We start from the raw sequence: 24,369 nt of genomic DNA on the forward strand, positions 1-24,369 counted from the left end.
CCAGGAACACTTCTGAAGGGGCTTGTTCAGTGGGTAAGCAGGGGGAACCGAGAGTAACTGTTCCCACTACTCCAAAGGGGCAAAGCACCTTGGCAGGCCTTCTTGATCGATGAAGAAAGCAGGGATCGAACAGGACAGCAGAGGGCGAAGGGTGTCAAAACCTTCCAAAGCGTCTCAGGTGTTTCACAATTCCATTTCTTCATGCAGGAGACTTGACTCGTTCTGTAGTTCGGGGAGAACTCAGGTGATCGACCTGGAATGGATGCAGGGCCCCTTCTATCATCCAAAATTAGCTTTGCTCCAAAATTGAGGACTTCCAATCAAAGATCTGCTCTCATGTAGGCACCGGCTCCATAATAACCTGGTTATCACTGATCAGGCCCTGGCCTGGCTGACTTCCTTTCTCTCTACCGACCTTCCCAGATCCAACTCGTGTCCTTCCTCTCCTCAATCTCTCTCTCTACCTGTGGTTTCCCCCAGGGGTCTAACCTTTCTCCCTGGCTGTTCAACCAATACCTGGCACCTCTAGGCCACCGCATAGCTTCTCTCTGCTCCAACTTTCAGTGCTATGTGGATGACACACAGCTTGCTTTTAGTCTACCCTCAGCCGCGTCTTCTCCCTCTCCCATCCTGGATTGTCTGTCTGCAATCCAGGAGTGGTGTGCCGCCAACAATCTCTGCCTTGATGCCAGTAAGACAGAGATCCTCCTTATCGGCACAACAGCACCTTCCTTTCCTGTCACTGTCTGGCCGCCGTCTCTGGGCCCTCTTACTGCTCCCACTTGTGAGGCTAAGAACCTCAGGGACATCTTCGACTCCACACTCTCCTTCTTTCCTCACATATCTGACGTCTCTAAGAAGTCACACTACCAGCTGCACCCCCTCAGAGGTATTCTTCCTTTCCTCACTTTCCCCCAGAAGCTCACTGTCTCCAGACCTCTGGTTCTCTCTAGGCTGGACTACTGCAAAAGCCTCTTTCTAAATCTACCTGCCTCTACTCTCCGTCCACTACAACTCATCCATAACAGGACTGCAGACTTGTCCTTGGCCTCAAGCCCAGGGATCGTATCTCTCCAGCTCTGTAATCCCTCCATTGGCTCCCAGTGGCAGCAAGGATCAAGTTCAAGACATTCTGCATTGCCCACAAGGCTTTCTGGGGCCTGGGACCGCAATACCTCCAAATCTCTCTATGGAAATATCTTCCGACTCAAGCTCTTTGCTCCTCCTCCTCCAACTCCTTGAGAGTCAGTCGCTTCTCCAAGCAATGATTTGGGGGCAGATCTCTTTCTTCTGCTGTTTCCTCCCTCTGGAACAGCCTCCCTGCTTCTCTGAAACTTGAGCAGAACCATCTCCGGTTCTGGAAGTCTCTCAAGACCTTCCTCTTTGTTTCTGCCTTCTCTCTTCCTCTCCCCTGCTGACCTCCTGCCTGATTCATTCACTGGTCACCTCTGAATTCGGGCACAGGTCCCTGCCCATCCAGCTGCATACCTGAACTGCCTCCTGGCACCCCCTGCACTTGTGGTCTGTATCTGTATCCCCACAGTCCCCTTTCCTGCACTTATTAGACACCTGTTGTCTGCAATTCTAACACTCGTACTTGGCTGCACTACTTGTTATGCTGATTCCTTGTCTGGCACATGTAGATCCTCCCACCCCACCTCCCCTGGCACTTCTCCATGACTGAGACAGGGTATTTTTGTAGTGTCTTCCCTCGTCTCTGTGTTGGAACCTCTAGTGAGGGTCTGCATCTGTGGCATGAAATTTGGTGAGGGCTGTGATTCTCTGTTTTCCATGAGTGCACCTAAGCCTTCTTTGGACTCATGAGACTGGACCAAGTCTATAATTGGCTGCTCTGCCATCGTGGCTTCTAATTTATCTGCCCTGTGCTTTGATGAGCTCCTCAATGTCTCCAGCAGATGATTTGGAGGATGGGAAAACCCTCAGTAAGTTTCCAAAACACTTAGGGCCTCATTACGCGGTAGGAGGTAGCCATGGTGCTATCAGCACCATGGCTACCCTGTTACCGCATTCCGGGTCCGGGTTCCCGAAATAGGGACTTACCGGGTCATTCCAACCTTGGAGGATCCGGTAAATCCCCATTCCGGGAACCATTCCCCATTCCCATTCGAGCCACCATAGGGCTCAATGGGAATGGGGATGGAGCTAATAACGGTACCGCAATTTGCGGTACCGTTATTAGCTGTGAAGTCCCTTAACAGTCCTCTGTATATGCTGCAACACACCACTCTGCAGGGGAGCAATATTGAAGTGCTTTTGTAGCTGAAATTAAGGAGCATGAGAAACACTGCCTCCTACCTTAGATGTAACACACACACAACATCTTCCCCTGGCCACCGGCCCCTCCATATTAGTGGCTAGTTCCACTTCTCTCATTTCCCTCCCCACCTTACTTTCTGACCTGTCCTGCAAGGAAACACTTTTCACAGTTGAAAAATAGAACTTAAAAAAGAATCTTATAGACTCCATCTACTTTACATTTCTCAGTAAAGAAGTTAGGCTCAATAAGATTCACCAATATTTCAACTAGCATTTTGTGTTATGCTAATGCAAATAATGTAGCATTTATCCCTGTTTCAGGGGTGGAATGGGGGTTAACGGCCCGGCAGCCCAAAATATCAGCCCAAGCGAAGCGGGGGCAGATCACAAGGGATGCGGGTTGTTATCCCCCTTTCCATCCCCTGCACCGGGGGATGAAGACCATTAGCACCCCGGGTTGCCAAAAGGGTAACCTAGGGTGCAAATAAAAGGATTTTCCTTCCTATAGTGGGACGCGCGCTATAAGAAGGAAAATCCTTTTCCAAGATGGCCACCTTTTATTGGAGTTTTCTTAAAGTCCTACTGGCAGTAAGACTTAAGTAAGCTATCCCAGTGGTTTGTAGATCCCCTAACTCTTAGGGGCCGATTCATAGAACAAACGTGCGCCGAAAATCACAGCGCAAGCTGGCGCAAGGTGGCGCAAGCGTGAGAAAGCAAGCCGACGTGCACGCGTGCGATTCAAGTAAGGGGCTGTGCATGTTTTCCACTGGTAGTGCGCCAAATCCGTGCGTGGCGCACACGGGCGCACACGTCATTGCAACAACCCGAACGCCGTGCGCGACGCTCACAGGGAAAGCACATGACGTCTGCGCACACACCAAAAAGGGGGTGGGACACGGGGCATAACGTGCAGAATGGGGAACAACGTGTGAAAAAGAAGGCGTAACTGGGGAAGTACTGCAGGGAAATACACAGAACACCCACACGCAAGCAAACACCTTGTATTCATGGATTCGAATACGGGAAACAAGCGGACGCTAAAAGACGGGCACAGGCGTCAACACGTCCACCACAGGAAGGCAGGCGTAAGCGTCCCCGCGCACAGTATAAAAGTGCGTGCAAACAACAAACACGTTTATACCGCTACGATGAGTGCCCTATTTGTCGCAGCACTGATCGTGGGACACTGCAGGAGGAGGAGAATAGCCAGGGCCCGCATTTTTTCTGACCTGGACTAGCCTTTTTGGGATGCCTGATGACCAGGTCTACGGCAGGTATAGGTTTCCACCTCGTATGATCCTAGACCTGGTCAGGGAGTGGGAAGATGACCTTACATCCCCCACCCTCTGCTCCCAAGCATTGAGCCCCTTGGAGAAAGTGCTCAATGTCCTGCATTTTGTGGCCACTGGGTCATTTCAGCAGACAACTGCCATAGTGGGGGGGGGGGGGGGTCTCACAGGCCACGCAGTCATGCTGCCTACACCAGGTCATGGCAATCACGACTGCGCGCCCCTCAGTCCGTAGGCACATATACATGACCAGAACACCCGCAGAAAGGCAGGCCATTGTCCAGGACTTTTACAGGGTGGCACACTTCCCCAAAGTGCTCGGTTTCATAGATTGCACCCATGTGGCCCTACATCCACCAAGGGCCACTGAGCACATCTACCGAAACCACAAGCACTGGCATTCCATCAATGTGCAGGTGGTATGCGATGCAAAGGGAATCATCACCTCTGTCTATGCAAACTACCCAGGCTCCACCCATGACAGTTTCATATACAGAATGTCCACCCTGAGCCGGGCCCTGGAAGCAGGGCAGCATGGTGACACATGGCTCCTAGGTGAGTACAAATGCCTGTGCACGTGCATGCATGTCACACACAAATAAATACACAAATCCCAATAATCACAACCATTATCACCTCTCCAGGGGACAGTGCCTACCCTCTGAGCAACCACATGATGATGCCAATCCGGAACCCCACCACGCCACCCCAGGTAAGAAACAACGCTGCCAATTTTGCAACCAGGGGCATAGTGGAGCGCACATTCGGAGTGCTCAAGTCACGCTTCTGCTCCCTTGACTGGTCTGGCGGGCAGCTACTCTATGAACCCCCATTAGTGTGCAGGATCATTGTGGCAGCATGTGTCCTGCACAATGTTGCAACACGGCAGGGCGTACCGGTGGACATGGTGGTGCCCCCACATACCCAAACACAGGCACAGGCGCTGCCCATGGGAGGGGATAGGGCACGTGGCGAGGCATCCCGTACCCAGCTTGTGGCCACATTTTTCACCTAAACTCCCACCCTTGCGGAGTGCACACAGGCTTGGCACATACCAGGTGACAATCGATGATGACAAAGAGACAGTCAACTGTCACAACCTTACCACCCTGAGAATGTTGCCATGGAAGTGCTACGTTGTGTGCATCCCTAGCTGCTCAAACCTAACCAATCCTGTGTGACCAAAAGGAACACATGCAAGGTGTGTATCACACACACCTGCAAAACAGGCCATGACAATCACTGGTATGTCACCCAAACCCTCCAAAACCACATCGCCCTTGCCTGCCACACCATGACATGGCAAGCAATAGCAAAACCCCAACACAGTACCAATAATGAACGAATTGACATGTGAAAAATGGAAAGTGGTGTCAGACAATGAGGCCTGTCATGGAATCAGATGAAATGACTGACCAACAACCTCCCACATAAAACAAGTCATACCCAAATGCATACCAACAGTTGTAGCATGAACATAACAATGAATGCCTGTTTATATGCACATTGGGCACGGCAATATCATCACTGCAGAATCAGTGTGCTGAGTCCATCTCCTGCTACACACTGCTCAGCACACAGCACAGTGACCAGCCATTGTGTGTGACGCACACCCTGAGCATCACATGAAAACGACCAACTAAAATAAAAAACAAATGACACATGTACAGGATCCACACATGTTCATATATCGTGTGCTGCAGGGACACAGTGGGCCCCAGAAGGCAAACTGAGTGCACATGTGGACATGGAAGGGAGGTTGTACATGTTGTGGATCATAGTGCGAGTGCGTGTGTCAGTAGGGACATGCACTGAATACATGCATGTGCAATCAAGTGACCATCAGTGTCCTCTACACATCACATGTGAACATTGCCCATGTATACACCCCAGCATGTCAAACCACACCATTCCCCTCACACCTGAAAGGTAAACACAAGACATGAACAGGCATTGATCAGCAGAATACATAATGTACATAGGACACCACAATTACAATGTCACGGTGTCCATCACACTGCAGGCCAAGCCAACTGTCCAACAACAAAATACCCTCCCCCCCTCACATATCACCATGACCCACTGAACAACTGCGCCTGGGGTATGTAGCCTTCTTCCTTGAAGTCTACATGGCCACAGGATCACCCTTCCCCTTTGTCTCCATCTTCCACCTTGCGTGTAAAAAGTGTCCAGCACCCTCAGAGTCCACCTTGACTGGCAAAAATACCAAATCAAAGAGGACTCAAAGGAGCCAAACACACAAGGCAAGCAAAAAGTCTGCAAGCAGCAAAATACACCAGAAGAGTCTCCAGTAGATGACTTGAAGTAGCAGTAAATCACAAAGCACAAGTGCTAGCACAATGAGGGAACAACCAAGGTAGCACAGTGAAACAATGCCACAACAGGATGTGTACCATGTTTGGTACATAATATACAATGATCACCATGAACTGATGTGTAGTGTCACAGCTCCGGTGTACAGACGGAGGAGTGGCACGAACCAACCACCCCCACCGTGGTCTGGGTGCCTGCAAGGTCAAACTTACACAGGCCTCTGAGACCCCGGTGGGGAAGGAGGGTCAGGGATATGTTGTCGGGACAGGCATTGGTATTCTGGATAACCAGAAAGAGGGGCAGGAGAGGGGAGTAGGATTGTCAAGGGAAAGTAGGGAATGTACAAAAATCTACTATTCACATTAACACATACACAATCAGACAAAACGTGTTCATCATGCACATTGTACCAAATGACTTAAATGGAAGTCAAAGAGAAACCTATCTCTGAGGTGAGTGCTGGCCTCCTGCCTGCACACTCTCAGGTCCGGTAGCAGGAGCAGTTCAATGCTGCAAAGAGAGTCAGAGTTACTAATCTGTGTGTGCCCATAGCACACCACCATACATGCCCCAAAGTAACAAACTCCTCTACAAACAAACAATTTTGTGTGGTGCTTCGTACCCATACATAGGATTCCCCCTGTGATGGTTCATACACAGTAAATGCAATAAGTCCGGCGCACATGGATGCGAGGCAAATGGAAGACCAATGTGTCAAGATTCACACAACATGCAATCTTCTGTGGGTAAGCAGCTAGACACATTTAGCGAGGTACGACTTCAGTACAAGTCGTGTTCTGGCATCCCCCAAATAAAGTAGGTAGTGCATGTGTCAATTTCAACATGCAAATGACATGCACTGCACACGAGTCTGCCCCTCGCTGTGTGTTCCTGTGCGCTGCTACTTTCCCTGGCTCGGAACGCTACAGGGCTAATACATCTACCTCAATGGACCATGGTGGACTGGAGGATATGTGCAACTGCCCCTGCGTGTGCCCCTGACAACTTTGTCATGAACTAGCCATTAGTCCACCAACGCATCTTAGCTGTACTGTGCGCTTCAACACCAATACCTGTCCAAGCTGACCGTCAGTGGCGCTACTTAGCATGCATGTGCAACTGGCCTGGTGTAAGGTTGGCTGCGGTGTGGCCCCCTTGTGCTGCTCACCTTGCCTGGAGTTCCTAGAAATATGTCTGCTTCTATTGGATGTATGAGCGCAATCCCTGTGGCTCCACTTGCACCACCGAACGTGTCCAGCTGCCAGACATCCAATGGCCCATGTCTGCTGTCAAAGGTGGTCTGGAGGCTCATTCCCCTGCAGAAAGGGCACAACACACATGATTAATGCTGGGAATTCCCCTGTGTGTGTCTCTTCAGGCAGGTCATGACTGGACCATGTCAGAGACGTACATCAGAATTCACACCATCAGTGTGACATTGACAGGCAAAGTGTGGTAGCCACTGTCTACAGCATGAATTGCATCAAGCACATGTACAGTAAAGATAAGAAACATACTACACAATGTATAGCAATTAATGTACACATGAATCATGAATCATGAAACCACACATCTCTCAAAAGAATCGATAAGACACCTATAATCCCCACTATGGGTGTTAACACAAGTAGTACAGTAGCAGACACGTCACAGACATGACAGTCCAAAGCCCTTGTGAAATAGGCTGTAACACCGAACCATCCTTGCGAGCTCATGGATAAGGAAAGCAGGAGTGGCTTATGTGAGCCAGGACCCCAAGCTGCAAACACATACACGAGACAAGCTTGAAGGGACAAGCTGGAACAGACAGTGGTTGCTTTCAAAAGCGACAAAGCACAACACCATCACATGAAAGCACAATAGACAAGCAATTTTGAACTATATTAACTAATTACACTAACTATAAAAAAACTATATTACCTGATGAAACTAACTATCAAATCGAAATTTAACTAACTAAACTAAAAAGAAAAATCAAAAATGGCCACATAGGACCCGGGGGGGAGGCACCCAGGAGGGGGAGGTACAGGGTGCAGCTCAACACCCACATGCGATGATGTTGAGGAAAAAAAAAAACCTCCATGGGCTCAACGCCTGCACAGCCCGACCTGTGTGGGAGATACCTCGTCGTCCGAGTCTGGCTCTTCCTGAAAAGGAGGACGTGGCCCAGGAGCCTGGCCATGCCTAGCCGCAGCTTGCCCCTCACCGGCAGCAAGTCTGCCACACAGGTTAGCCTTGGTTCTGTGCGGCGATGACACGTAGGTCTGCATGCAGAACCTCCCATGATACGCGTGCTTCCTTTTGCAAGGTAACACATGTAAAACAAAGTTCTTCCTGCAAGGCCTGGCTGGACAACTGATGCACCTCCCGGGAAGCACGTAGCTCAGCTGAGATGGTACGCTCAAGCTGCTCAAACCTCTCCTCTGACTGCGCCCTCTGGGATATCAAGAGGACACCCAGAGGGGATCTGAGGGACTTATACTCAGCCCTCAGGGTCTCCTGAGGACTGTGCCACCCGCTGCAGGAGAAGCACCTGCCTAGCAGGAGGGAGCACAGATTGGGCCACATGCTCCATGCTCACAGCAATGTTTTCCATTGCTGCCCCCTGGCGTTCTGAATTGGCAGTCATGTCTTGCTCCCACTCAGTTTACCTCGGTGGTGCGCAGCCACCGCGTTGCTGGCTTGACACCTGTGGGACCCAAGGACCGGCCGTCCTCGTTGCGTTGGCACCGCCCGCGGCTGCACGACTACATGCCCCCGTTGACGTGAAGGCCCAGGCTGATCAGCGACTGGTGTGGAGGGTGACCCTGCATCCCGATCCACCACAGACAGAGGTCCCACCACTGTCTGACCCCTCAGTGCAGGTGTTGCGGATAGAGGAGTGTCCACATCAGAATCACTCACCCCTGAAGTATGGACCTGATGCACATCCAACTCGACATGGACGTCAGAGTGGTCATCTAGGCTGGACTCATTGACAGCCAAAGACAAGGTGGTCTGTAGCACATGTGGGTTCTCGTGGCCTACCACCCCACGACCCCCACTTGTGCCGGGTTGCTGTAGTGATAACAACCCTGTGCCTGGCATGACAACACCATCCTCTGGCTCCTGTCCATCATCATCTGAAAATTAGAGAGAAAAACAGATCACTACACATGTTAGAAGACAACACACACACACACACACATGGACATCACACAGACAGCCAACACATGAAGCAAACATGTCACACACAAAAGAGAACCTGCCATGCATGCCGGGTGAACTTGACATTGCTTCTGTGATTAGGCATGTAGAAGGGTGTTAAACTGCTCAGAAGTGGGTCGATGCAGTGCTGTACATTTGTAACTTACTCACTATCTACATGTACAAGTACTTCATGATGTGTATCAGAAAACGTGAAGGCAGTGCAAGGTCAAGTTCAGGCATCACGTGCAATGTGCATGCAATGGGTTGCATGACTACAAGCAAACCACCCCTCACCCGAGGTGGAAATGCAGGGATGCCTTGCATGGTATCAAAAGGATGACCAGAGACCTGTGCATTGGCAGACAGTGTTGACTAGCATCAATTGCATCATCTGAGTCAAGTGACAACACAGCAGATGATGATGGGACAGTAAGCAGGACACATGATGAACCCTCAGGAGTACACCCACGTCTGCAGAAGACACTACACCAGTTGGACAGAGTCAGTGGGCCTGAAATAGGCTGAGGCCTGTGACCCACACAGACTCTCACACCCTAAACATGTGTGGTACGCAGGACTGAGCCACAGTGGCCATGGGAAGGCTGATGAAATTCCATCCAATGTAGGTCACCCTGGACATGTACTACAATGATCATCCAGTCAAGGACACATAGGGACATGCATGGAATGCACATGGAGCATGAATGGGCACTCATGTCCCTGCGGCGCATCTGACATCTGCACAGTCCAAGTGAGCCACCCTGCATCAAGTACAAAGGATGTACCCCACTGCACATGTCTGGCAGGTTGGCTGGTGGAAGTTAGCATGTACATAGGACGCATGAACAGGCCATTGCATTACGGCAAAATGATGCAGACCAGTGCAAAGGTGATATTGGGGTTCAGGGGGGTGGAGGGGCAAGGGAGCATGCCTACGTGGAGTACCCGCATGCAGGCAGAGGACACATGCACGTCAGTCATGCAATGACATAGTCCCAGTGCTGAGAGGAAGGACACCCCAGGCTACATGCAGAAGGGCCAGTGAGCTGGAACATGGACCGGAGGGGCATCCAGGTGACCAGCATGTGAGTAGGCTGCAAGTGTGGTGATGGGGACAGTCCCCGTCTGCTCCACATGTCCACCATCCTGCAGAGCAGCCATGCATCAGTGAAGCATTACATTACTTGCACATCTGAGCCATGTACACATGACATGTAGTGGCAGTCATGCACAACACATCACACAAGTAAAACACACATGGCCTCGACAAACACGCAGCAACATTCACTGGACTGGGCATCAAAGTCTGGCAAATCTCCCACTCCTTCGACCGATTCAGGTGGTATGAACTCCGCAACGAGTGACTCGTGCGGAGTGAGGTCTTCCTCATCAGGTGCCGGCCCACTGCCAGTCACCAGAGTCATGTTGTAATTTGAGGCACGCTTTGCCTTAGCGCTGCGTTTGAGATCATTCCAACGCTTTTTGCGCCGTGCGCACCTCATGGCCGAATGCACTCACATGTTCTGCAACTTGCTTCCAGTGTGTATCATGATGGACAGCCGTAGTTTGACAATTAGGCCCCACTAGCATGTCACGGTTGTGGTCCCGCACGTAGTCCACGAGGAAGTCCAGTTCCTGCACACAGAAAGGCTTCTTCCTCGATGTGCAGGAGGTTGTGGCTGTGTGTGGGGTCCCAGCCTGTCCAAGAGGAGGAAGGTGCAACCTTCCTCCTCTTGGATGTTGGCGCAGACCCTGGCTGGCAAATGCCGCCCTGATCAGTATGGCTAGTGGCCCCGGTGTATTGAGCCAAGGGAGGGGCAGGTGGAAGGACGACCAAAGTCCTAACTTGCGTCAGTGGCAGCTGGATGCCCTCGAATGGACCCTGCGCAGCAACATCCGCTGTGGCAGGGTCATTGACCGCGACTGTCCTGGTTGGTAGACTCACAACCAGGGTGTTGTTGGCTGCATCTGCCCCTGCACTTGACAACAGCCGGATGATCGGGGCAGCAGATGACATTACTGCCCCAGGGACACGTGTCTCGGTCAGGGTAGCCCTGCGTGCACCTACGGTTTTCCTCCTGCCCTGTTGGAAATCTATCATGGACTCTTCAAGTGCCAACGCAGCCTGCTCTGGCAGACCCTGAGCCTGGTTGGTGGTGTCCGCAGCTGCACCTGCGGCTACGACTACCCTTGGGCCTGTGGCAGTCGATGAAATGGACTGCCGGGTCACATGGGCACCTGTGCCAGATGCCGAAGCTGCATCTCCTGGAACCACAGGGGGTGGTGGCATGACTGCACCAACACATGGCACAACATCGTGCCCAAGTGGCGCACCCCTGCCTCTTCCCCCTCTGTGGCCCCTCTGGACACCCAGGAGTCCCCCTACTCCCTGGTCACCCCAGCCACATCCCTGCCAATGCCCGCCACGAGGAGTACGCCCAGCTGAGGCACCCTTCACCTTTGGTGGCCTCCCAACCATAGCACAGATGGAGTAGTGCCGGCACAGATGGAGAAGTGCCAATGGGATGTGTACACAACAATATATGTGACCCCGGTGATGAAGTGACGGGTCACGCAATGCTCAGGCACCCCAAAACTGCAGTAAAACCATGCATGCAATCCCTGCAGCCTACGTGCGTGGAATTAACCTCCCACAGTACGCGGTGGCACCCAGGAACACGAAAAACTATGGGACACGTAGGCTACTATGACCTCAAAAACGGGTACGCAATACACAGTGGAAAAATACAGCAGTGGGAAAAATAGCATGCGCGACTCACTGTCAGACTAGCGTGATGATGAAAAATATGCGTAGCCAATACCCCCGCCAAAAGAAGAGATACGTCCTTGATCCGCTGTGAAGTTGTGATGGCGCGCGAAACAACACGAAGTAGCAACACACACGTCGGTCTCCATGAATGGCACGTACAGCGAACTGCTGGCCCCGCTCACCTTTAACCCGTGCTGAGGGAAACGCCGGCGCGCGTCACGTCACTTATGCGCTTAGGCCCTTTCCTCGAATTACACGCATTCACACACGGACGTGTGGTTTTTTCACGTGATCCAGTATGCACCCATGTTGAGGGAAATGCCTGTGCGTGTTATGTCACAGACGCGCTTACCCGCTATGGGCCTTTCCTCGAATTACACGCTGACGTGCACTTTTTTCACGTGCCAAATCACTATGTATCAAGCTGGCCACGCAACAACACATGGAAGACCACGCTCCTGCCCAAAAGGCCATTTCCCTGCCCCCAAGAGCAGCGAACACGCTCCCACCTGTCATCTGCTGCTGCCTGCCTGCCTGCTGCCCACGTGCCCTGGTATTTGGTGCCTGCACATTAGCCATCTGCAGGGGTCCAGTTGCTTGTCCACCCCTGCTGGAACAGAAGACTCCCGACTGGGATACCATCGCTCCACAGCCCAGCCCCAGGACCCAGTTGCCCACCCACACCTGCCTCAGTGGTCGCCATGTCGGGGCAAACACCATCCGAGACCACTGGCGACCCCCAGCCAGAGAGGCAGAGGGCCACCAGCTTCAGTGAGAAGGAAGTTGGTGTCCTGGTGGAGCAAGTTCTGGCGCATTATGATGCCCTATTCACACCATCGCGCGCCGACAAGGAAGGACGGGAGAGGATCTGGGAGGACATAGTGGTTGCCATCAACGTAGAGGGGGTGGCAACCCGCGACATCAGGCACGTCCGGAAGTGCTGGGAGGACTTCAGGTCCAGGACCCTCAACAAGGCCTGGTGCCTCATGAAGGCAGAGGATGCAGAGGGGTGCCGGGTCAGCCTGACCAACAACCAGATGAGGGTCCTGGAACGCATAAGCCCAGCGCTCCACGCCCAGATCCTTTGGAGGAAGACCTGTCTGGAGTCGAGCGGTAAGTGGCCATGCATTGCTGTGTGAAACAGGGCATGTTGCAGTGTGCTGGTAGTCAGCTACTTGCCTGTATGTGTAACATAGGCCATCATGGTAATGCATGTGGGACCAGTAATGCGTGAACCACATGGATGGTGCATGTGTTCCAGTGCAACATGGGGAGCAGCATGCGAAATGCACACATGAATGCATGCCTGGCTGTCATGGGCGCTACTCCCGAGGGGCCAGGACTGGCCCAGCGCCCTCGGAAGCAGACCCGTCTTCCACTACTCTGGACCCAGCAGACCCCTACAGGGGCCCTTTGGACCGTGTCCTGGCGCTTTTGGCGCCAGGCTCATGAAGGGTTTCAGTCCCGGCGCCATAGGCGCCGGGCTCATATTGATAAACAGTGTAATAATGCTTGGGTGGACTTACCTGAGGCAGACCATGCTGCATATTTACCCAGAACAATCCAGTCTGGTTGAAGTCCCCAGCCATCAGGGCTGGGAGGAACTATTCCCTCCATTCAGGAACTCTTTTCTTACCTGGGTGGAATCGGTGGAAGAACACACACTGGAAGCACTTCTCTGCTATTTAAACCACGCCCGATGGAAAACAAGTGCTTTGCGTTATTCTGCAGCAGCAGCAGGACGCTCACCGAGTCGGCTCCTGCATTCCAGGTCCAGAGTCATCTTCAGCTTCCGCGCAGCAACCTGTGGATGAAGAAAGACACAAAACAATACTTACCAGATCCCGGAATCCAGTCACCGGCAAAACCTGCAAAGAATAAACATAAGGTTAGAAAAGTGCAACTCGCTCGCAGCCACGCCCGCTTACCTGATCCAACCGTGATTGCAACGGAGCTAACCGCGGCCTTCTCTCTCGGCAGCTTCTCTGCACCTGAAAGGCAAAGGACATAATTAAAAAGGGGTTCGGGTGAAGGCAGTCGCATTCATCTTAACTTACCAGTTTTTGCACGCGCAGAAGCGGCCGCATCAACCGCAGCATCCCGGCACCTGAAAACTAGAAAAAGGACATTATTAGAGGTGCCATTAAAAGCGGCCAACGAACATTATACTTACGTGCATCGGCACGTGCAGCTGCAACGGAAAACTACGCCCACAGCATCCCGAGGCCTGAAACAAAGGAAAAGGGACATTATTGAGGTGCCCATCTTTTAAAGCCTAAAGACTACAGTATACTTACAGGCATCCGTTCGTGCAGTAACGGCGGCATCGCTCTTCGGCATCCCAGCACCAGTGCCACAACTAAGGCCGCAAAAGACTTGAGCCTCAACACTGAACTCATCCAGTGACATAACTGGAATCCACGCACCCCTGCACCAAACGCAGGATGGAGAGCTCAGCATTTATACGCCTAAGGTGAGAGCTCGCCGAGACAAGTAGAAAGCTAGGCTGTGGGAGAAACTGGCGATTGGTGGGAGAAGGAATCCCATCAAACGGTGATTAACCCTTTTTCTTCCACCTGCAGAAAACTTACCCTGCAAGTCAGACATTCGATAAGAGGAAGCCCAGTCCTGAGAGTCGTCCGAGCTCTACGCTTCTCAATTGAATAAACGATAGCAGCCCAGCGGGGATCAGCGCCTCCGTGGGAATCAGGTGAGCGTTACACTGTCCCTGTTCTTGGACATGGATGGGGGGTGAGAGATGGGTGCTGCTCTCATGTACATGTATGGTGTACATGTCTGTGTGTCTGAGAAGCGTGTGTGTGACTTTGAAACGCCTTGGATGCATGAAACATGCCCATGACAATGTGTAGAATCACTTATGTCGTCTGGTCACCCTTGTATCCACTGTGTCTGTGGTGTATGAGCCATGATGCATGACCCTCCGTTGATGTATGTGCATGGGATCAGTATGAGCCATGATGCATGTGAGTTTTAAGGCAACATTTATGTCAATAGAGGCCCTTGTACATGGATTCTGATGTTGATTGCATGCGCCGTGCCTGTTTCTGCATGTGTGTTGCCTGCATTGACCCATGTGTTGTGGAGGAACAGGATGGAAGTGACGTTTTACCATGCCACTCATGTGTTATTGCTTCCTGTCTAGGGGACTATTGTACAGTACGCTGATGCTTGTGTTCTATGTCTCCCTCTACGCAGCGTTGAGTGAAGAAGAGGGCGGAGACGGCGCTGTGGAGCTAAGCGGCGGGGTTGCCTCCACCAGTCGGCGACGCAAGGCCCAGCCACCCTTCCAGGTATAGCCATCATCGGTATAGCCATCATCTGGGAGTGAGGGGACTGGTGCCATGTCTGCCACTACGGCTGTAGCGGAAGGGCCGGGTGAGCCCCCACAGGGGCTTACAATGGCGGAAGACGGTGCAGAGACATCCAGGTTGGTGGTCTCCACAGAGGAGGAGGAGCCCGCTACTGAGCCGCACATGGGGCCTGGTGGGGGTAGTACCACTGGTGCAAGTGGTGCAGTCCAGGGCCAGGGTCAGGAGGCAGCACAGGTCACCACGGAAGGCCCTGTGCATGTCGCTGTCCCTGGCCGTGTGACTGCATCACCATGCACCAGCAGGAATGCCCCGTCCCAGGCCTGTCCGCAGGTCGGGTGGAGGCCCACGTCATCTGGCTCTCCACTACCTGCGGACGAGGAGTCCCATGACCGTATGGGCTCCGTCCTGATTGGTGTCGCGCTGCGCACGCGTGTCATTCGTGATGACGTGCGTGCTCCCTGAGGGGACCACGCATGCCATCATGAAGAGCTGCGTGGCAACGTGGCACAGTTGGGAGGGGCCAAGGTCGGTGGGTTCCTACATGTGTAGCGCACTCGGGCGGACCTCTCCTCCTCTGTGGAGACTATGCGCCATTCGTTCTCCCTGCCGTCTTCCGGCCCAGATTCCACCAGGGCCCCCTGTGGACCTGGCCTGACCAGCACAGCCAGCTTGGTGGAGATCCCATCCCTGCCACAGTCGGGAGTCGGCGGTCCAGCAGGGTGGACACCCCAACAACTGGAGACCAGCAGATGGAGGATGTGCAGGCACCATCGGACAGGGCACATGGACAGCAGCAGCAGCAGCAGGCTCTTGGTGGGAGCAATGTTGGCTCGTGGCCATCAACATCAGAGGGGCTGGTATCAGCCAGAGGCCAGGAGGACCCTGGAATGGGGGTGTTTCCGTGTGGCTGCGGTTGGGCCAGCGGATAGATGCGGAGCGGCGACGGGCGGAAGAGGCGTGGCTCACCATGGTCAGGGCGGAGTTCTCCATGCGTCAGGCGTTGAGGCGGGCTGAGTGCCTCAAGGCAACTCACAGGGAGTTGGAACAGGCCATGACTGCGAGACCTCGGGGCCAGGGCAGAGGCCCGCCTCGAGGAGATTGACATGGAGTTCGATGATGCCCTGGCCCACAACATCACAGAGTGAGCCGTAGGACTTGCCCGCCGCCATTGTATATAGTTAGTTAGTGTTAGGTTTCCTTTCTCTTTTTTTTTCTTTTGGGGTGCTTGGACAATGCCACACGTTTCTGTATATAGTTCTTAACTAGGTAGGTTTTTTTTTATAGGTTTTATTTAATTTGTTGGTTTCATGGACCCTGGTTTCAATCTTTGTACATAGTTGGACAGTGGATTTTTTTTCGAACATCATTTACCCTCACCATGGATCAATGGATTTTTTGGATTTTGGTTTCCTTTGGATTTACTTTGGTGCACAAGGATTTTTGCCAAACTTTATTTAGGATTACTTTGGATTGTGACTTCATTATTTTCTTTCTCCTTTTTTGGACATGCATTTTTTTCTTGTTTAAAATTATTTTCATGCATTAATTCCATTTGCTTCATTTTGTGCATAATACATTTTGATTTGTTACCATGTGTGGTATTCACTCATTGGTTTACTGCATGTCACAATGTGGGTTTACACAATCACTGGCACCCAGTGTGTGTGTGTGACAGACAGGTGTTGATGTGCATAGTTGACTTTTGGTTTGTGACAAGACATAGGCCTTTCAGTGTGGGGTGGATGGGAAACTTGATTGTGTCTCAAGAATGGGGTGGCGCGCAGTGGGAATTTGGTGGACATGAGGCCCATGAATGTGCATCTTTATGACATGTTGGGTGGGGACATGAGTCAGGGCCTGCTGGCAGGTGCCCGTCAATGCTGGGTGGGTGGGGGTGCAGGGGGACATGTGTCGGGGCCTGCTGGCAGGTGCCCGTCAATGCTGGGTGGGTGGGGTGCAGGGGGACATGTGTCGGGGCCTGCAGGTGCCCGTGTTACACTCACCTGGTTCCCACGGGGGCGTAGATCGGAACTGGACTTCTACGGTCTCCACCAGCGTTATTCGTAGTGCTGAGAAGGCTGATTGGACCGGCCCTCCTAGCTTCGTTTGCTTGATTCGTAAAAGGAGTTTCCTAATAGCAGGAGAAGGGAATTAGCCACCCAGTGGATGCGAGGAAACACTCGCTTAATTTGTTCCCTCTAAGCACCTATGATATTCCCTTTTGCTCCCTCACCTTATTGTTTGTAATGATGAGCTCTCCATCCTGCACCAAACGCAGGGGCGCGTAGAATTCCAGTTGCTTCACTGGTTTGAAGATCTTGGGTGAGTTCCAGACGTGTTGGACTCCGTGGCAAGTGGCAAGGAGCTGTAAGTATAATATCTATAGAGTTCAATCGTCTGTTATTCACTCGTTTTTCCCCCTTTTGTCTTGCAGCTTGAACCGAGAGGAGTTCACCTGAAGTGCTGCAGGTTGCGCGCAGATAAGAGTCTATATTACCCAGCGCTGTCCGGTAAAAAATAAATAAAATGTCTTTAACAAGTGTCTTTTCCTCGCGCAAGTGCGGCATTAAAGATGTTGCATGCCGATGAAAGATGACTAGGGCGGTAACTCTGGTGAGTATAATATGGTTGTTTTGATTGTCTTTGTTGGCACCCGGCTCACCTTGTTATCCTTTGTCTCTCCCAGGTGCCACGTATGCAGCGACGAAATGATGGCAGCAGCGCTGGACCGTGGAGATGAAGACTGGTAAGTATGGCAGGGCGCTACTGCTTGCGATACGATGCGATGCTTTTATTTCTGAAGTCTTTTTCCCATTTCGGAAGTGCGGCGAGTTCGGGAACAGATGAAGATTAGAAGGTAAGTTCTTGTTCTTATCTTCCTTTCTTCTAGGATGATGTCCAGGTTCGAGGCGGGCATGGCAGAAGAAAGGATGTTGCAGGCACGGTGAGCGTTACGCTGCTGAAATGCAGAATAACGCGAAGCGTGTGTTGCTGGTCGGGCGTGGTTTAAATAGCCTCAAAAAGTAGTCCCAGGTAATAAGTCCCTAGAACCACACCCAAGTAAAAAATAGTCCCTGTAGTAAAATAGTCCCCTCCAGACTTCACGTTGGCCTGGATTCAATTGCAGCATGGTCTGCCTGAGGTAAGTAATGACTATGAGCCTGGCGCCTTAGGCGCCAGGACTGATTTCTATTATGAGCCTGGCGCCTAAGGCGCTAGGATTGAACCCAGATAGCCCCTAGCCGGGGCTGCTGAGGTTTTAATAAACGTATGGATGCCTGCTTCCGGGGCTGATGGGCTAGGTCCAGATGCCCGGTGGTAGGCATCATGACAGCACCCCCCCCCAAGGCCCCTCCTAAGGTTGTTCTTCCCCTGGGCCCTGGTTTGTCTGGGAAATTCCGATGGAATCTCTTCACCAACCCAGGTGCATGAACGTGGTCACTGGGCTCCCATGACCTTTCTTGTGGTCGGTAATCCTTCCAATCGATTAAATAAAAAAGTTTTGATTTAACCATCTTAGAGTCTAGGATATTTCTTACCTCGAATTCAGGTTCTCCTTCTATCAGGATGGGGTCAGGTGGTTTGATTAATCTTGTTCCGAGTTGAACTGGTTTTAGAAGTGAAACATGAAAGACTGGATGGATCCGCATATTAGAGGGTAATTCCAATTTGACGGCCATCGGGTTGATAATGGCTTTAATGGTGTAAGGTCCCAAATATCCAGGATTAAAAGTTCGAGTTCCTTTTAGAGGTATGTGTTTTGTAGCCAACCAAACTTGATCTCCAATCTGGTATTGGGGAGTGTCACTTCTATGTTGATGAGCATTTTTCTTGTATTTCTCTTTTACTTGTTTCAAATGTTCAGTTGCCTCCTTAAAGGCTTGTGTAATAGTAGAGTGCAGATGGGTCACTGCTGGCATTTCTAAGTGCTGGGGCGAATCGAGTTCTGAGGTTGGAGGATGAATGTCTATATATGGTATAAAAGGGGCTTTGTCCGGTTCCTGAATTTACTGAGTTATTGTATGCGTATTCAGCAATCCATAAAATATCCTTCCAATTGCTTTCGGTATGGTGTAGCATGCAACGTAGGTATTGTTCAAGAGTCTGGTTGGTCCTCTCCGTCTGACCATCGGTCTGGGGATGGTGACTGGTAGATAACCTCACGTCGATTTGCGCCAATTGACAACATTTCTTCCAAAATTGCGAGATGAATTGACTACCTCGGTCAGAGACCAATACGGAAGGAAATCCATGTATTCGAACAATGTTTTTGAGAAATTCCTTGGCCAAAATTGAAGCAGAAGGTAATCCCTTTAAAGGAATAAAGTGGAACATCTTGGAAAAAAGATCAACAATAACTAGAATGGTGTTAAACCCATTACACAGAGGTAGATCTGTAATAAAGTCTAAGGACAAAGTGTGCCAGGGTGTGGGTGGAATATCCAAAGGTTGTAAAAGACCGGCTGGTTTTTTCTTCTGACTTTTGTTTTGGGCGCAGATACCACAAGACAGCACAAATTACTTTACGTCTTTTCGCCAGGTTGGCCACCAGAATTGTCTTTTAATTTTAGCTTCAGTCTTTGCAATACCTGGGTGTCCTTCCATCAGAGCATCATGGTAATTGGAGATGACTAGTTCTTGTAGTTCCTTGTGTGGTAGAAATAGACGCCCTTGATAGTAAGGTAAGTCATTGATGACTGAATAATCTTGGCCCTTTTTCACCCAATCCTGCAGGGCTGCTGAATCGAAAAGTTGTTGGATTTTTAAATGAATATCTTCTAAAGTCTGTAGAGTAGTTATGCCAAGGATTCTTTGTTCTGGAATAATAGGCACCAGTTCTGGGTTCGAATATGCTTCTCCCATCCCTATTCGGGATAAGGCATCTGCCTTACCATTCTTGCAACCTGGTCGATAAGCGATCACGAAATCCAATTTGGCGAGGAATAATGCCCATCGAAGTTGACACAATGATTGGGCCTTGGCTGTTTTTAAATACTGCAGGTTCCTGTGATCGGTGATTACAGTAATGGTGTGCCTGGCACCGAGAAGATAATGCCGCCCAGCTTTGTAGGCAGATTTGAAGGCTAACAACTCTTTATCGGTAACCGCATAGTTTAACTCGGGGGCCGAGAACTTTCTGGACCAAAATGCTACTGGATGAAGTTGACCGGTTTCAGGATCCTTCTGGGACAGGACAGCTCCCATGGCTAAACTGGATGCATCGGTTTCGACTACGTATGGGAGTTTGGGGCGTGGATGCTTCAAGACAGGTGCTGACGTGAATTTCCATTTCAGCTCTTGGAAGGCCTTTTCAGCCTCTTCGGTCCACAAGAAGCGTTTGTTTTTTCGTAAAAGTGCTGTGATGGTGTGTACCACATGTGAGAAGTCAGGAATAAATCTTCGGTAGAAATGAGCAAATCCAAGCATGCTTTGTACCCGTTTAACTGAACTGCTTGATGGCCATTTGAGAATTGCATCCACCTTTCGAGAGTCCATTCAGACTCCTTTTGGAGTCAGGATAAATCCAAGGAATTCAACTTCTGTAGCATGAAAAACACATGTTTCCAATTTTGCATATAACTTGTGCTGGCGTAGTTTTTCAAGGACTGCACGAACGTGCTTAACATGGTCTGATTCTGAGGAGGAGTACACTAGAATATCGTCGATGTATACGACAACACAGACGTCAATGAGTTCACGAAGGACATCGTTCATAAAAAACTGGAAGGCTGCTGGTGCATTGCACAACCCAAAGGGCATCACCTGATATTCGAACAATCCGTACTTGGCACGAAAGGCAGTCTTCCATTCGTCGCCTTTCTTTACACGTACCAGATTATATGCCCCTCGGAGATCTAATTTAGTGTAGATGCAAGCGTCCTTTACTTGGTCTAGTAATTCGGGGATCAGAGGCAATGGGTATTGGTTCTTCATCGTAATCTGATTTAATGCGCTGTAGTCTATAAACGTTCTGAGGTCACCTTCCTTTTTAGGTACGAAGAATAAAGCTGAGGATGCAGGGGACTTGGATGGACGAATGACGCCATTAGCAAGGTATTGATCCAAATATTGTCGTAGGTGTAGGTTTTCGGGTTCCGTAAGGGCATAGATCCTGCTGCATGGAGGTTGCGCACCGGGTATGAGGTCGATTTAACAATCGTATGATCTGTGTGGCGGTAAGGTGTTTGCCTGTTCTTTTTGAAAAACGTCCTGGAATTCTTGGTATTCCTGAGGTAACTGCACGACTGAATTAGTGATTGTGGCCAGGCCTTTGTCCAAGGTTTTTTCCGGGTAACAGGTGTGCGCACAATCCGGGAAGGTTATTCTCTTCTCTTGCCAAACAATACAAGGATTATGTGTTTCCAACCAAGGTATCCCCAATATTATTTGGAACTGCGGGCTTTGATTAAATCAAACACAATAGTCTCTCGGAGCCCATCCTGACCCAACAATGTCATCTCTGTAGTGGAATGAGTTACAGGCACAGAGGCAATTTCATTTCCATCGACTGTGGTGATGACATCCGAAGTGGTCTTTTTGCAGAGAGGTAGATTTATCCTAGAAGCCAATTTGTGGTCCATATAGTTTCCTACGGCCCCGCTATCGACGTATGCCCTTACTGCGTGCAAACGTGATGGCTGCCTTGGGTCAATAAGATCCATTGGTATGATTAGGTGCGAGGTCTGAGTGTCCTTCTTAAAGCTCGGCAAGCGGACCTCTACGCTTGTCGGGCATGGTTGCTTCCCGAATCAGGCTCTGTTTGATTTCTAACAGCAACTCCGACTACTTTCTTGGATGGTTTTATAGGGAAATCCCTTAGAAAATGTCCTGAGGCCCCACAGTACAGACATAATTGCATCTGCCATCTCCTTTCTCTTTCCTTTTGAGTTAGGGGTCCCTTAACGCCCCGGATCAGCATAGGTTCTGATGCATCTGTTCCTTTAGGGGTAACATTGGGTTTAACCAATACCCGATTCTCGAATTTAGCTCGATCAGCCTTTCTATTCTGAAGTCGGTGGTCTAACTGCACCACTAAGGCTATATATTCTGCGCAATCCTGGGGTGGGTTCACAACTTGGGCCAAAACATCTTTGAGTTCACCCCGAAGTCCACGATGAAATAATGTAACTCATTTTTCCTCTGGCCATCCGGTTTCCACCACCAACCAATTGAAGGCTGCGATATAGGTTAGCAGATCCTGATTACCTTGTCGTAGGGATAAAAGTTCGTTATCCAGGGCCTGTCCCTGTGAATGTCTGGCGAATAGTTTTTCCATGCTCAATTGAAAACCCTGAAAATCCCGAAGAAGAGGGTCATCCTGGTTGACTAGTGTAATTGACCTGTCCACTGCGCTGCCACTAAGGTATGATAGTACAAAGGCTACTTTGGCTTGGTCGTTTGGGAAAGCTCCAGGTCTGCATAGAAAGTGCAAGCGGCATTGGTTCATGAACACAGCAAACCTTTTCGGGTCCCCAGTAAAACGTTCGGGTTGAGCTAAAGGAATGCTCCCTGGTAGAACCACTTGCACAGGATTGTTCGATGAAACAGGAGTTGGATTCCCCACCGAGTCCAGGTAGTGGGGTTTGCCCAGCTTGGTTTTGCAGCAGTTGTCTAGCAAGATCATCAGTGCGCTCCTTTGACATAATCAGTTCTCTCCTGAGGACATTAGTTTCTTGGCGCGCGGAGTGCACTTCTGCCCTAAATTCCCCTAACAATTGGCCTAGTTGGTCAGTTTCTGAGATTTCCATTACGCCCGGGTGGGGATTTATAGATAGGCTTCATGTTCTGTTACGCTCACCTGGTTCCCACGGGGGCGTCGATCGGAACTGGACTGCTACTGTCTCCACCAGCGTTATTCGTAGTGCTGAGACGGCTGACTGGACCGGCCCTCTTAGCTTCATTTGCTTGATTCGTAAAAGGAGTTTCCTAAGAGCAGGAGAAGGGAATTAGCCACCCAGTGGATGCGAGGAAACACTTGCTTAATTTGTTCCTTCTAAGCACCTCTGATATTCCCTTTTGCTCCCTCACCTTATTGTTTGTAATGATGAGCTCTACATCCTGCACCGAACGCAGGGGCGCATAGAATTCCAGTTGCTTCACTGGTCCGAAGATCTTGGGAGAGTTCCAGACGTGTTGGACTCCATGGCAAGTGGCAAGGAGCCATAAGTATAATGTCTATAGAGTTCAATTGTCTGTTATTCACTCTTTTTTCTCCCTTTTGTCTTGCAGCTTAAACCTAGAGGAGTTCACCTGAAGTGCTGCAGGTTGCGTGCAGGTAAGAGTCTGTATTACCCAGCGCTGTCCGGTAAAAAATAAATAAAATGTCTTTAACAAGTGTCTTTTTCTCGCACAGGTGCGGCGTTAAAGATGTTGCATGCCGATGAAAGATGACTAGGGCGGTAACTCTGGTGAGTATAATATGGTTGTTTTGATTGTCTTTGTTGGCACCCAGCTCACCTTATTATCCATTGTCTCTCCCAGGTGCCACGGATGCAGTGACGAAATGATGGCAGCAGCGCTGGACCGTGGAGATGAAGACTGGTAAGAATGGCGGGGCGCTACTGCTAGCGATGGGATGCTTTTATTTCTGAAGTCTTTTTCCCAGTTCGGAAGTGGGGCGAGTTCGGGAACAGATGAAGATTAGAAGGTAAGTTCTTGTTCTTATCTTCCTTTCTTCTAGGATGATGTCCAGGTTCGAGGCGGGCGTGGCAGAAGACAGGATGCTGCAGGCACCGTGAGCGTTACGCTGCTGAAATGCAGAATAACGCGAAGCGTGTGTTGCTGGTCGGGCGTGGTTTAAATAGCCTCAAAAAGTAGTCCCAGGTAAGAAGTGCCTAGAACCACACCCGAGTAAAAAATAGTCCCTGTAGTAAAATAGTCCTCTCCAGGCCAACGTGAATTCAATTGCAGCATGGTCTGCCTGAGGTAAGTAATGACTATGAGGACTGATTTCTATTATGAGCTTGGCGCCTAAGGCGCCAGGACTGAACCCAGATAGCCCATAGCCGGGGCTGCTGAGGTTTTAATAAACGTCTGGATGCCTGCTTCCGGGGCTGATGGGCTAGGTCCAGATGCCCAGGGGTAGGCATCATGACACGCGTCAATGCTGGGTGGGTGGGAGCGCAGGGGGACATGAGTCGGGGCCTGATGGCAGGGGTCCATCAATGCTGGGGGGGTG

At 50.7% G+C, this 24,369-nt stretch overlaps 1 protein-coding gene across 3 annotated transcripts in view; it reads left to right on the top strand.

The window, feature by feature from the left end:
• LOC138528635 (transient receptor potential cation channel subfamily M member 2-like) overlaps nt 1-24,369 on the top strand; it is a 613,775-nt gene that overhangs the window by 190,401 nt on the left and 399,005 nt on the right. The gene's annotated exons all lie outside the window — the stretch shown is intronic.

Source organism: Ambystoma mexicanum, chromosome 7q (assembly GCF_040938575.1).
Source record: "Ambystoma mexicanum isolate Mex_15411 chromosome 7q, UKY_AmexF1_1, whole genome shotgun sequence".
NCBI lineage: Eukaryota > Metazoa > Chordata > Amphibia > Caudata > Ambystomatidae > Ambystoma > Ambystoma mexicanum.